Here is a 14,320-nt window from a genome sequence, read left to right as displayed (position 1 = left end):
AAAGACCACTTCACACTTTAAATGTAAAGCATATGCATAAGATGTATTGAGTACGCACACAATGTGTGTACATTGTATGTACGTATAGATGTACACACCTAGTATGACAAAAATATATCGGGGCTCTCCAGTTGGCTGCAGCTCCTTGTTAAGTGTACATTCAATGGCAACTCCAGGTTTGCTCTGCAGAATATGCCCAATGCCTTCAAAGGCTTTACAAATGTGTCCCCTTGACCCATTTAGTTCATACCTGTCAGAGTCTCATTAGACAGGATGTTCAAAAACTATGAACAGCCCCCCACCCCAAGTCCTAACCTTCACCTGCTATGTGCGTCTTTATGAAAATTCCTTTTTTAAAAAAAAGAGGTTGGGGGGCTGACCATGAATCTCCAACCATTTACTTTGTCCCTCAGTCCAAAGGGTCTTCATTGCCTTTGGTCTGACCTGCTTGCTTAAGCTTCAAATTTGGATTACACATTATCTCAAGTGCACATTTTCATTCACAGGAGTTGTCAATGCATGAGCAAAGTAACATCCAATCCATCATGTGTTGGAAACTTGGGACTCCTGGACAATTATGCACCTGACATCAGAGAGTCATTGGCCCAATTTGCACACAATGCTAAGCCAAACCATGGCTAAGTGTGAACAAGCAAGCATGTGAGTGCATAGCGTGAAGACCACAGTTTCATTGCCAACATTTTTTTTTGTACATTTGTTTTGCATTGTTACAAACATTGATTTGTTTTTGTTTCCTATTCACTGCTTTGGATTATCAAAATACAGTGAAGAAGTCTATACAGAATACAAGAGTCTTGGTGGTCTTCCCTTTATTTCGCCACCTCCAATTCAGTTTCAAAATGAGCAGCAGTTGGAAAAGCTCAGTTAAGTTTACTTTAGCTTTCCTTGCTGTAATGTGATTCCCTTCTTTCCAGGGAAGTGAACTTTGAAGGTGAACAAAACAAAATAATTGTTGGAGGTATCAAAGATTGTTCAACAGAAATAACACAGAAAGTGATACTACGGACCAAAATGTGCTGATATAAGAAGCTAGCTAAGGCGGGAATTCTTCCCCCAGGGAATCCTTGCACAAAGCACACAGGCCTATCAAAGCAAGAAGGATAAGGAAGCTCCGTGTAGGATTCCTTTTGCTCTTTGCAACCTTTGACTAATCTTCTTCCATGGACAAGTGATGCCAAGCAGTGACAGAACTAAGGTCCTGCTGTGCAGGCCAATCAACAGTTCATCCACAGTCCAGACCTCCTTGTTTTATCACTCTCTTAACTGCACTTCTAAATGAGCACAGGGGGCCCATTTCCTAAGAAAGGGTAGTGGGAACGAGAATCATTGTCTGCAACTAGAAAAAGGATTTGATTCCAAGCAAAAATACTGGATTGAGATGGATGGAATGTAGTTTCAATTGTGCTCATTTTAAATTTGCTTCATTTTTAATGCCACAGTCTGCTGAAGGCTGTAGGTTAAATATGATTCTCACATATGACTAATTCTTTCTTTGCAATCTGTTTCTGTTTTGACTGCTTGTTGCTCTTATGAGTTTTTGACAGCTTAGTATGCATGTTTTTAGGATGTCAGCTATGGTGAGCTGAACGGAGCTTTTTTGGGGAGAGATAGGGTAACAAATGGGTGGGGGGGGAAATATAAATATTCATAATGTGTGGGTGATCCTGCAGCAGCAGGTAAATTAATCTGCAAAGGGTCAATAGGTCCATCTGCTACACCCTTCTCCAGCCAACTTTCATAGGGTGGAAATTAACCTCAGGGTTTTGTGGGGGGGGGTTGCTTTGGTGCTGGTTAACTGATTGGGGTCATTTGGGTCTGAGAAAGGTCAGTTGACCCCAGATTATTTAAAGCCCAAACTGATAAAAGTAAGCAGAGCACATGACAGACTGCTCCTTGGAAAATAAGTTCTGGTGAGGTGGCTCAGTTGCGGAGTGGAGGTGAGAAGAGAAATTGCAGGGTTCAAGCTACTAGACAGTAGGTAGATTCAAAGGCGTATGCAGATACAGGCGTTTCCATCTCTGTATAGGTGGGTGTATATGTGAATTGGCAATGCCACATTGACCCACTAGGCAACTATTGAAATAGTGAACTCAGAAAGCGACACAGAGTAATCACACATCTCTGTTGGCTCGGGAGCAAACAATCTTGTTACCAGTTATCAGTACAGTCCATTGTCCAGGTATACAGATATGGGAGTAAGTTTTATTTAATCTCAGTAAAAGTAAGGCCTGTTAGCCCGAGGTGAGCACTTTTGCAAACTGGATAAATACTTCCTCAATATCTTCTGTTGGCTGCAACAGAGTGCTTCTCTAGAGCTTATTATCAGCAGCGGGAGGGCCCTTTGGGCACTATGGAGGGCCTATGCAGGTGTATTTGCATCTGTGGGTGCTATTTTGGTAACACACACACACACACACACACACACACACCAGATTAGCCCTTGTTTTGAAAGCATTTTTAACTATGAAAAACGCTTTGTCCTTCTAAGTAACTTTTAACAAATTGTGTCTTTGGCATCTGACCAAATAACTGGTGCACTTTCAAAAAGCCATTAAAAAAAAAACCCCCACAATCCTCTGCAACTTGTTATCACTCTGCATAGCAACATGCTTTATTTTCATGGGTTCCAAATATTCATTTAAGTAACTTTCCAAAGTTAGTTCTGTGTTAAGTTATGCAGCTAAAGTAACAGCAGTTTTGTGGGTAGATGTTTTCCTGACTAATTCTTTGCTCCTTGTGGGGGGGGGGAGAGAATCTTGCATCCATCTCTCCCCCCCCCCTCTCTCTCTCTTTCTCTCTCTCTCTCTCTCACACACACACACACTTATTAACCAAGTTTTCATTTTTGCAGGACGCAATCACTCTTTTAGTGAGTAATTCATTATTACAGGCGTAAATTTCAAAGGATTCGAGAATATACAGCTTGACTATTTCAACAGCTTTTTTAAAAAAACTAAATGAAATGAAAAACAAGCTGCACAGAATCTCATTTTAGTGGGACTTGCTCAGCATCATAATCTAGAGGCTTTGGCCTGGTGAAAGTCATTAAGAATTAGGCATCTCAAATCTCTGACAAAATATTCTCTGTCAGGTACTGAGGTCCGAGTACTGATAATAAACCTAGAGCAGGTGAGGAAGCAGGCAGGTAATGTGGAAACAAGGGTGCAAGGGTGGGGAACCTCTGGTCCTGGGACTCAATGTGGTCCTCCATACCTCTTTGCTTGGACCTTGGGACTCTCCTCAGGCACAGCCCCTTACCAGCCTCCTTTAGACCCTCCTTGAGTGCTTTTCCCTGTTGGGAATGTGTCCTTGAACTCTGATAAAATGTCTCTTGCTTGTCTAGGAGACAGGTGAGAGTGCAGAGAAAGCAGTCTACTAAGGTAAAATTAGTTGCTCCACCCACTTTTGCTTCTGGTCACACTCACTCCTGGCATGTTCATACCCTCCAACATTTATCTGATGAAAATGGGGACATCCTATTCCATCATCATCATCATCATCATCATCATCATCATCATGTTATTATTTATACCCAGCCCATCTGACTGGGTTGCCCCAGCCACTCTGGTTGGCTTCCAGCATATATAAACACATAATTAAACATTAAAAAAACTTCTCTATACAGGACTGCTTTTAGATGTCTTTTAAAGGTTGTATAGTTACTTATCTCCTTGCCTCCATGGCCTCCAACATTTCTCCAATGAAAATATGGATGCCCTAAGGAAAAGCAGGGCATTCGGGGATCAAATCAGAAACCACGACGGCTTCTGTAAATCTGGGACTGTCCCTGGAAAAACATTTGGAGGGTCTGCATGTGGCTGCTGGGTGTTTGCCTGGAAGGGGGTGTGGATGAACAAGATTTCCCTCCCTTGGCTTGGCAATTCCCCTCAATGAGGAAGTTCCCAGACAGAGTGTTCAGCCAATCTGGAATATCTGTAGTGAGAAATGACAGGAGAGTCCCTCTCAAGCACCACTTGATAGCCAGGAGGATTCTGATTCGTATTATTATTATTATTATTACTGTTGATGGTGATTATGAAGATATTGCTTCCGGTGAAAACATCTCAACGGTTGTTCTATCTCTAACCAGCTGCAATTTCCTTTCCCAGCCAGCAGCCTGGCAGTATAGAGAGTAGAAAACCAGTGCCGGGCATACTGGGGTCCCAATTTAAGACTTTTGGTGCCTCGTCACGCCCTAGTATTGAATGAATCCTGAGTATAAGTGAATCACAAGTGCAAATGAATCCTGAGTATTCTCACCAGCTTCTTTTGCACATGTCCAGTGGAGAATGCACAGCCACAGCTGTATAAAGCCTGAAGCTCTTTGCTCAGGACATCCCCTTTGTTTAGCTAGATTATTCTGAGCTCACAGATCTTCCAGTAGACGCTGCAAGTGCAGAAACGAAAAGCTGGAATAATCGGCACTGACATAATCACAAGATGCTTGGCTGAACATGAGGGATGACTAGGCCAGTGGCTATAAGCATCCCTATGAGGCTAATGTGCCTGTATTGTCGATTCCGGTGAAGAACCCTTTCTCCATCAGAAATTAAACGGAGGGAAAATGTGTCTAACTGCCCAGCCTGTAACTCCCTGACTGTCAAGGTATTTATATTGAACCTGATGGGTGTCCCACTGATTCCAGTTGGCTTGGATCTAACTGCCAATTTCAATTAACTCTTTCCTCGATGGAGGAAAGCCTTTAGAGGAAAATACATTAAAAAGCTGCATCAGAAAATGGCATTTTAATACTAGAATCGTAGAATCATGGAATTGTAGACCCCAAGGTTCCCCCTCCCACCATAAGCCTTTCTCTTCACCACCACCATTACCTGCTGTCCTGCTCCTTTTCTGCATCCTTGTAGCACCCATTTGCCTGCTACATGGGGAACCAATGAAGGAGCTGTCAGTGGCATCTCCTGGTTCTTTTTTGGCTAATACTCCATAGTTTGGGGCAGAGCAAGAGATGCGTGAACAAGAAGGTTGCAGTGGTGATGTGAAAGAGCAGGTGCAGAAGATTCATGTCAGTGGCTGCCTGGCTGGGGTAAAGGCACTTGGCAAATACCCAGCCATGCTGATTCTATTTCTGCATTGGATTCACTCTGGTTATCTGCGTGTATTCTGGACAAGAGACCTGACGCAGGTGCTTCTAGCCCTTTCATTATAATCTCAGAGGACCTGAGAGAGTTCTTTCAGTTTGTTTGCAGCATGCATCAGTCCTGCAGAGCAGAAAACATTTTAATCCACCATAGGAGGCAGAAATGCTTCTGCATACGGTGGTACCTCGGTATGCGAACGGGATCCATTCCGGAACCCCGTTCGCATCCTGAACAGAACGTAAGATGCGACAGCGCATCTGCGCGGGTTGCGTTTCGCCACTTCCGTGCATGCGTGTGATGTCATTTTGACCATCTGTGCATGCGCGAGTGGTGAAACCCGGAAGTACCGCGCTTCCTCTGGTCTAAACCCAGGAAGCTCCATTTTCTAAAGGGGGACCCAGTTATGAAGAATGACTCCATAGTTCCAGAAAAATGAATGCACACAACATGTGCCACTTTCATTTTTTTAAAAAAGAAATGCTAATTAAGGCTGTAAGATACTTGAAAAACCAAGGTTTTGCAAACAATCTGGAAAGCAAGATCACATAAGTGCCTTGTTTTTCTATATATGTAATTCAAGTCCATTTTAAAAGGGCTAACATACTTCTCTGGCAGGTTCCCATAAATATTTTCCACAAAAGTTCATTTTTCCACATGAGCAAACGCTTTCAGTGTGTGTGTTTTAAACTAAGTCTTGATATGGAACTTAGAAAATTCTTGGCACTATTGTGTGGAGTTAAAATGACATCAGCTGGACTTTCTATATTGAAACGCAACCACATTTCTTTGTTCTGAACACATCAGCTTTGCATCTTTCATGCAGCTCTTACCAAAAATAGAGTGTGTTTACAAAGTGGCCGTCTGTATTCAGAGCAACCCTGACTTGCATGCCACAAAAGTGGGAAACCCTAGGGCAGCATCTCTCTCAATGCAACAAAAAGAAGTACCATCATCATGAAGCAGGGGTGGCGTGTCCCATTTTGCCACCTGGGGCAAAACGGAATGTGCTGCCCTGCCACTTGGCCACCTCAGCCTCCTTTATATGGGTAGTGTGGCGGCACCTGTGAAGCACTGCAATGATGGTGGCTTGCATCATTGTAAGGAAGGGTATACAGTGGTACCTCGGGTTACATACGCTTCAGGTTACATACATTTCAGGTTACAGACTCCGCTAACCCAGAAATAGTACCTCGGGTTAAGAACTCTGCTTCAGGATGAGAACAGAAATCGTGCTCCGGTGGCGCAGCGGCAGCAGGAAGCCCCATTAGCTAAAGTGGTGCTTTAGGTTAAGAACAGTTTCAGGTTAAGAACGAACCTCCAGAACGAATTAAGTACTTAACCTGAGGTACCACTGTACTTGTTGATGGAAGTGTGTGCTCAATTCTGACCAAACTAAGCCTCCTATGCTCTACGATTGGTCAGAATCAAGTATACATTTTCCAGACTTAATGCTAAATACATTACTTCTGCTACAGAGCCAACATAGCCGATTTTGTGTCCTGGGCTTTTTAGACACTTCTACCCATATACTATCCGAAGCCAAAGGGGTGCATTGGTTGCCAAATGTTAAATATATTGGCATTATTTTCAGCTCTCCTAGCCCACTATAATGCTCTGCACTGAGTGTGATCAAACCAGTTGCACTCCCCTAAATCCACCTCTGGCTGTCAGCCAGCCCACACCTGCCTGCCGTCTTACTTAAATCTAGTCCGGGGGTGGCCCTGGCTGTCAGATTCTTCCTCCTTTTTAGACACTTTACGTGGGGACCAAACTAGAATTACTGGTAGTTGCCTCTGCCACTGACTCTGGCTCCAACTATTGCTGTTGGCTCTCTGCCTTCTGCCCCACTAGCCTCAATGAGCACCAACCACCACTGGGGATGTGCATACCTCTGCCAGAACTACTGACTTGCTTCACAGCCATGCTACCCATTCTCAGGCAAACAGGAGCCTTGCATCCTTCATCAACCACAAGTCTCATAAAAACAGTGACATTGAAGATGACATTGAAGACAGGCACCTAACATTTCTAAATACATACAAGTGTGTATTTTAAAGGGAGGGAGATATATATGTTTGTACTACAGAGGTAGGGAACCTTTTTCAATCTAATGGGCCACAATTCCTTGTGGTCAACCAGCCAGGAGCCACATGCCAATGGCAGGGAGGGCAAGAGGCAAAAGTGGGCGGAGCAATGAATGTGCATTGTACAGTAGGCTATATTCTAGCAGTGCAAGCTTTAGAGGTTTACACACATATATACCGGTACATACACATATCTCCAAGCCAGAGGCATCACAGTTCAAGGACACATTCCAGCCAGGCAGAAGCACTCAATGAGTGTCTGCAGCAAACCATGGAGGAGTTTGGCCCAGGAAGGGCCTGGCTATAATCCCAAGGGCCAACATGTGCAAACACATGATCTTTTTCAGCATGCAGGAAAATGATGTGCATCACATATGTGCATTGCCTGCATTGCATCTCCACACATACTAAGAAAGACTCAATGTGGTGTAGTGGTTAGAGTACTAGACCAGGACCTGAGAGACTAGGGTTTAAATCTCCAAACAGTCATGGCCTTGGGCCAGTCACTGTCTCATTTGTATAAATGAGACAGTGCATTTGTATAAATGAGACTATTGTATTTTAATGTTCTGTTGGAAGCCATCCAGAGTGGCTGGGGAATAAATAATTTATTATTATTATTATTATTATTATTATTATTATTATTATTATTATTATCCTACATGCAGGTGTCTAAGCATATGGCACCTATGAGGGAGCCCACAAAGCAATTCCCTTTCTTCCAGTTTTGGTTGGTTGTTTTTTTTAATGGTGATGACTGATTGCCAAACCTGAACCAGAATGTGGTTTGAGATTCCCCTCTGATTATCTGCACAGCACGGAGAGGAGGAAGGAGCAGGTACTGTTTGCATATCAGAGTACTATATGGAGAGTTCCCTTAATCCAGCATTTTGCAGAGCTGCTTTGTTATTTGCATTTCAGCATAAAAGAGGTTTTCACCAGAAGCAAACCCTCACTGTGCCTTTGAAAGGAACCCAGCAGACAGAGAGGTGCTTAATTATCTGGCAAGGCTGCATTAAAGAAATACTCTGGAACACAGGGCAGTCTTGTGGTTACTATAACAGCATTAAGACATACACTGTAAACACAGCTAGTGCGATCCAAGTCAGGCACAGCTTTAGCCTTTGGCATAGGGATTACACCGAGAGACCTGGAGAGAGGCTGTGCTGAATATTCAACCAGACAAAACCAGCCAGGAGTGGAGCGTTACTACATCAGATCAACTCCACAGCAGCAACATCCAGTTGTGCCATCGATGTCCCAAGACTCACAAACAGTTTTCCAAACACATTGCCCTCTTCTCCATGTGACACAGGAGTGCTGGTTTGCTCCTATCTGCTCAGGGTACTGGGATAATTTCACTCAGGTTGCATGTACAGAAATAGCCACAAGACCAGCTGTGAACAGTTCAAAGCCTTTGCCACTAAACACTTCTCATAATAGCAACAGCAGTTTTGTGGCCACATTCACACACACGTAGACGGCAACACTCTCTCTCTCACACACAGAGCCCAGAAAATCATTACCTTGAATGCAAAGAGGAGACACTTTGCTTTCCTCTCATGGATCGGAAGAAGCAGGATTTTTAAAAAGCCACCCTAACACAGACCCGCCTGCTGAGAGTTCTTTCAATCCCACTTTGGCTAGCGACTCTAAGTTTGTGCTCTGAATAGAGGCTGTGTTATTTTAACCGCAGGATTTCTAGTCATGGGGGAGGAGAGATGGATTAGGTACGTTTGCAATCTAATGCTCAGCATTCAATGCTGGAGAAATGAACCAGCCCTAAAGCTTGACGGAAAGGAGAACTTTGTGTCGAGAGATACATTTCAAGAGACCCTGCAAGCCAATTATGGCTAAACTAACATGCTAAGGAACTGTAAAATTCCAGAGGAGTAAGATAACATACGCTTGTGTTCTTTCCTAAATAAAAGGCATGTGTGGAATTTCATGCCAGAGACTGACATGAGGGAGGCTGAGCAGATGTGCTCAGTGTGGGTCAACCTCTGTCTTGATACCTGAGCATACCTGACCAAGAAGCATGCCCAGCACCTGCTAAAATGGGTATCAGCAGCCAAATCATCCATTTGTGTGGGACTAGGGGAGAAATTTGATGCAGTCCACATTTAAATTCACACTTTCTGAAACAATATACTGACAGAAATGCAGCCAACTTGTGAAATTCACGCTTCTCCGAAGTTTGCAATGCAGTTCTCTAGATAAATAATGCTTATAAAGGTGCATATGCTACCATTAAGTGTGTATAAAAATGTACATGTTAGTGAAAAAGAACAAACAGAAATGCATTATATTGGAAAAATGCTTTGCAAAATACGCACATTAAGCAAAATTCCACCCAAAGATATATATTAGGAGAAATCTGCGCTAAAATGTTGGTGAAGTTTCATAACGACTAAAATATATATATTTATGAATGGATACAGAAATATGGAGAACTGAGCTGAAGACTGGGAAAATGAGAAACAGAAGGAAACTAAAATGGATAGATTCACCTATCCTTACACTTGGGGCATGTCCACGTGTTCTTGCCCTCTCAACTCAGTGCATGTCAGGGACTGGCAGGATGCTGACAAGTGTGCACTGGGGAAAGAGGGGCAGAGTCTGATGTGGGAGAGGGGGGCAGTGATGGGGGGGACTGTACCAGCCAGAAGAGAAGAGTTGGAGGCTGGGAAGCTTCAGAGCTAGAGGCTGGAGCACAGGGTGTGTCAGAAGAAGAGGTGGAAAAGGCAGGTCAGGTAAGTGAAGTGGCTGTTGCTTCCCCACCCTCTCCTGAACCAGGAGGGGATTGAAAAGGGATGAGCGGAGGAAGCTTCCATGCAGGCACAGCCTCTGGCTGCGTGCTTACAACCTGCCAGGGGAAAATACATCAACGGGTGGAGGGGGGATGCTGCAACTGCTCCATAGAGCACAGACCTGGAAATAGCTGATTGATGTGCATAGGAACCCAGAGCTGCAGAAATGGCTGCAAATGTTTTCTTTGATGTGCCATGTGCATTCCTTTGGCTGGGGGGATCCCTTGACCGTGCAGAAATGCACAACAGGGTGTTTTGTGTGTCACCAATTGAATATTTCCTTTGTGGCTTGCTCATATTTTGGGAGATTTGTCCATAATTGTCAAGGCGGAGTTGCAGGCAGGTGGGTGATGGGGGGGGCCTCAAGAGTGTCATTGCTCCCATAGGCACAATGTGACTAGGGCAAAGGGCTTTGGGCCAAGCGGTTGTGTGGACAGGCCCTAAAAGGGCTCATTGCTACACATGCACCTATTAGGCTTCTGTATTTGGATGCTAGAATGTAGGCAAGATCTCCTGACTTGCAAGAGGAAGGAAGCAGCTAACATGTCTTAACACAGACATGTGTACCAGAAATAATTACAGACCTAATTAAATGCAAGGATGAAATTGTTCCTGCAAAACTAGTTTGGAACATCTGGATTAGATCCCAGGCTTAAGATAATACATGCCTGATGTCACGCTATTTCATGGCAATACAGCTTTGGGCTTCTGTACACACCTCAGAAGCAATTGTTAAAATCCATAGCCATTAATAGCACCCTGTCTTCCTAAGATGAATGCTTTAAAAAAATAAACAAATAAAAACACACGCACACATACATGAATTTGAGGGAGCAGTGGGGGGAACACACACAGCGAAAGCGAGGATCAACTTTAATCCGTCCTTTGAAACAAAAACACTTGGGCTTAGTTCCATTGAGAGCAAAATCCAGATCTATAAATAAATAAGCAAGCCCTATGAAAAACCGCTCATGGTGGGGCATTGTTTTGCCCGCCCCTAAAATGCAAGCATCTCTTTAGTCACAGGCAGAGCACAGATGCCGGAATGCTCTGCTACCAGTGTAAGAAGGAAAGGACAGCAAATCCCATTGAAACCACAAGGGGGATTTAAAAAGGCTGAATAGGCTGCAATTACCTACCCTGGAATCAGGCCAGCATGTCAAGACTAATACCCTTTACTCTTGAGAAAAATGACATGGTGGAGAAGAGCCAGTCCTTTGCTAGTATTTAAGCCTAACACACATAGAGCTCCTTTGATATTCCAAAGAGCATGCTCCAATTAAGCGAAGGGCTCAAATCTATTTAATTATCATTGCAAAACTGTTAAAGAAATTTCAGCGCAAAGCCTCAGCTGCCCTTTTACTCCACCTAGTGGCCAGAGGAATTTGTTGCTCAGTTTCTTAGAGGGCAAAAGGGAAACTCCAGCAGGGAGATGTTTAACGGAGTCCCCTGCCTTTCCCTTTTTCATTTGAAAGCAGCATCTTAGTTGGATCAGGGTCACAGTGCAAGGGAACAGGGAGTTAGCCCTTAACCCCTATATTGCTTTCCAATACTAAACAGCCCTCTGAAGCTGCTTTATTCCATTAAGTATAATGATACTTGTCTGTTGTCCAAGTCAAGGCAAGTAGCAGCGGGGAGCAAGGGGGTGTAGATTAAGGAAATGGCTAAAGGAGGAAAGCATTACAGAAACAGACACACGTCTCTGGCTCCTGCAAGATTAGGCTATCTATGAATACTAGCCAGGATGGCTATGCTCTACCTTCACCATTGGAGGCTGTATGCTCCTGAATGCCATTACAGTGGTACCTCAGGTTACAGACGCTTCAGGTTACAGACTCTGCTAACCCAGAAATAGTACCTCAGGTTAAGAACTTTGCTTCAGCATGAGAACAGAAATCGTGCGGCAGCAGCGGGAGGCCCATTTAGCTAAAGTGGTATCGCAGGTTAAGAACAGTTTCAGGCTAAGAACGGACCTCTGGAATGAATTAAGTTCTTAACCCGAGGTACCACTGTATTATTATTATTATTATTATTATTATTATTATTATTATTATTATTATTTGCTGGGAATCCCAGGAAGGCAGAGTGCTATTGCGCTCCTATCCTGTTTTGGGACTTACTTGAGCAAACTGGAATTCTACCCCAACACGCAAGGCAATTATGAAACAAGTTGGGATAAAACCTGAAATCCTATGCATGTTAACAAGTATCTGCTAAGAAGAATTTAGTATAACAAATTAGGTAGTCATAAATAATAAGGATGTGATTAGTAAACTTGATAAAATAAACCCAACATATGGAACGTATAAAAACTGTACTGAACATCGGACTATAACAAAATGCTTTCTGACCAGATGGGCTTTTGGATGGATCTAACAGGCTCTTCTAATGTTCTTAAATGAAAGGTTAGAAGGTGCAATTGTGGATTCCAGTGCCTCTTCTGACTTGGCCCTCACTCTGATAAATTTCAATGCTTTTCCAACTAGGGTGGGCCCATAGAGGCACCTGCGGGGGGGGAAAGCAGCGACATATTAATCTTTCATATATATTCGTGTTTCAGCTTTTCACAATGATTTCTTTTCAGCGTGGAATTATTAGACATGTTTTCAAAATGGGTAGGTGAAAACTCAGGTGTCAGGTAGGAAAAACCAGCTAAGGTGGAGAGAAAATGGCATGGAGCTTTTCTAGACATGCCTTCCGTTGACTTTAGTTGCCTCGCCTGGAATGAGGAACAGAATGGAACTTGAAACCAAATATAGAATTTCTCTAGTTTATGGGCTAGCAAGATTAATCACCAGAACAAGATGGTAGGTGTCTCACACCCACATTCTGACATATTTTTTCACAGCTATGTGGGATGCTAGCAGAGATGGGATAAGTCTTGTTTTCCAAGCAATCAAAGACCAGGCACACCCACTGATTTGCAGCACAACGTCAGTTTCAATTAAGAATAAGAATATTATATTTGGCAGGCATGGCTAGATAAAGGCCTCAATTGGACACCATTGTAAACCAGAGGTGAGGAAGCTTCCAGAGGCCACAGACCAGTAGTGGGTGGAGTCAGGGACAAAAGTAAGCAGAGCAACTAATGTAAATTTTACCCTTGCGCTATAGGCTATTTTCTACACACACTCAAGCATCTCTCTAATCTCCATCTAGGCAAGCGAGAGGCATTATCAAAGGTCAAGGACGCATTCCAGCCAGGCAGGATGTAAAGCAGGGCCAGTGAGGGGTGTGGCCTGAGAATAGGGGGTGTGGCCTTTGGAGAGCTCCAATGATCAGATGGAGAGACCTGGAGGGCCACAGTGGGTTACTGGGCCTGAGATACCCCATCCCTGTGATAAACGAGAGATAACATTCTACCACGATCATATTTGCACTGGGAGGAAACAAACAATAACCTCAGGCTGAGTGTTACATCTGAATCAGGGATCATGGTTTCTTTTTCTACAACAAACCATGATCAGAAAACCTTGGCTACAGATCATGGCATATTGAAAGCATTATCCAGCACTCTTCAAAGGAGGAGGCTGACCAGGAGCAGGGGAGGCAGTTAAACAGATCGAAGGATGAAGAGAATGGGAGAAAAGTCACACTGGGTGGGGAGCATTTCCTTGTTACAGAAAGCCCTGCTTTCAAATATTTAACGGGGAAACCACCCACACTTTTTCCATTTTTTTCTCCAAAGTCATGTTAAGCTGGAAGTTCTGACTCTTCAAATTCCACAGCAGATATCCTTTGGCACTAGAGTTAGCACAATTCCAGCCATGTTATTTTCCAGAGCCCTCTGCTCAAAAGGTTTGAAGTTTCATGGACACCAATGAATTTGTCAACATCATATCCATGTCAATATCTCAGCTTTGTAGATAACGTATTAAGCCACTGAATAATTTGCTTAGGGGTGGTCATTATCTCAAAGAGTTTCATTCTCCTCCATTAGTGGCAGCTTATTTTTATGCTTGCTTCCTTCCTTCCTGCTTTTGTCCCAGTAGATTATTTGATACATCAGCATTTTAAATAAACCAGGAAACTGGGGTAACCCAGACACTATCATCTAGCCACCGTTTGCCTCTTTAAATAGCACTAATGACATCAGAACTTTCAAAAATAAAGTTCTTTCTTTGCTGAACTAGCAGGCACTGCCTTCATGGATAATGAACTGGAGGTTAGATGCAACCTGACTGATTTCTATAGCTCTTGAAGTCATAGGACCTACAGATAATTTATTTATCATTATTTATTTATAAAAAATATTTCTATACCACTAAATGATAAAAATATATCAAAGTGGTTTACAACATTAAAT

The 14,320-nt window shown here is 43.3% G+C and overlaps 1 protein-coding gene across 2 annotated transcripts in view; it reads right to left on the bottom strand.

Annotated features, from left to right (window-relative positions):
- JCAD (junctional cadherin 5 associated) overlaps window positions 1-12,457 on the bottom strand; it is a 60,521-nt gene extending 48,064 nt beyond the window's left edge. The window contains exon 1 of one of the 2 annotated variants that reach the window (XM_081931476.1): window positions 12,366-12,457. The gene's annotated coding sequence lies outside the window, so the exon portion shown is untranslated. Of the gene's footprint in view, window positions 1-8,730; window positions 8,854-12,365 lie in introns of those variants that run through there. The other variant, XM_081931477.1, reaches the window with a different exon arrangement.
- Window positions 12,458-14,320: the final 1,863 nt, after the last annotated feature.

Source organism: Podarcis melisellensis, assembly GCF_964234715.1.
Source record: "Podarcis melisellensis genome assembly, chromosome: 12".
NCBI lineage: Eukaryota > Metazoa > Chordata > Lepidosauria > Squamata > Lacertidae > Podarcis > Podarcis melisellensis.
This window is presented reverse-complemented; position numbering and strand designations above follow the sequence as displayed.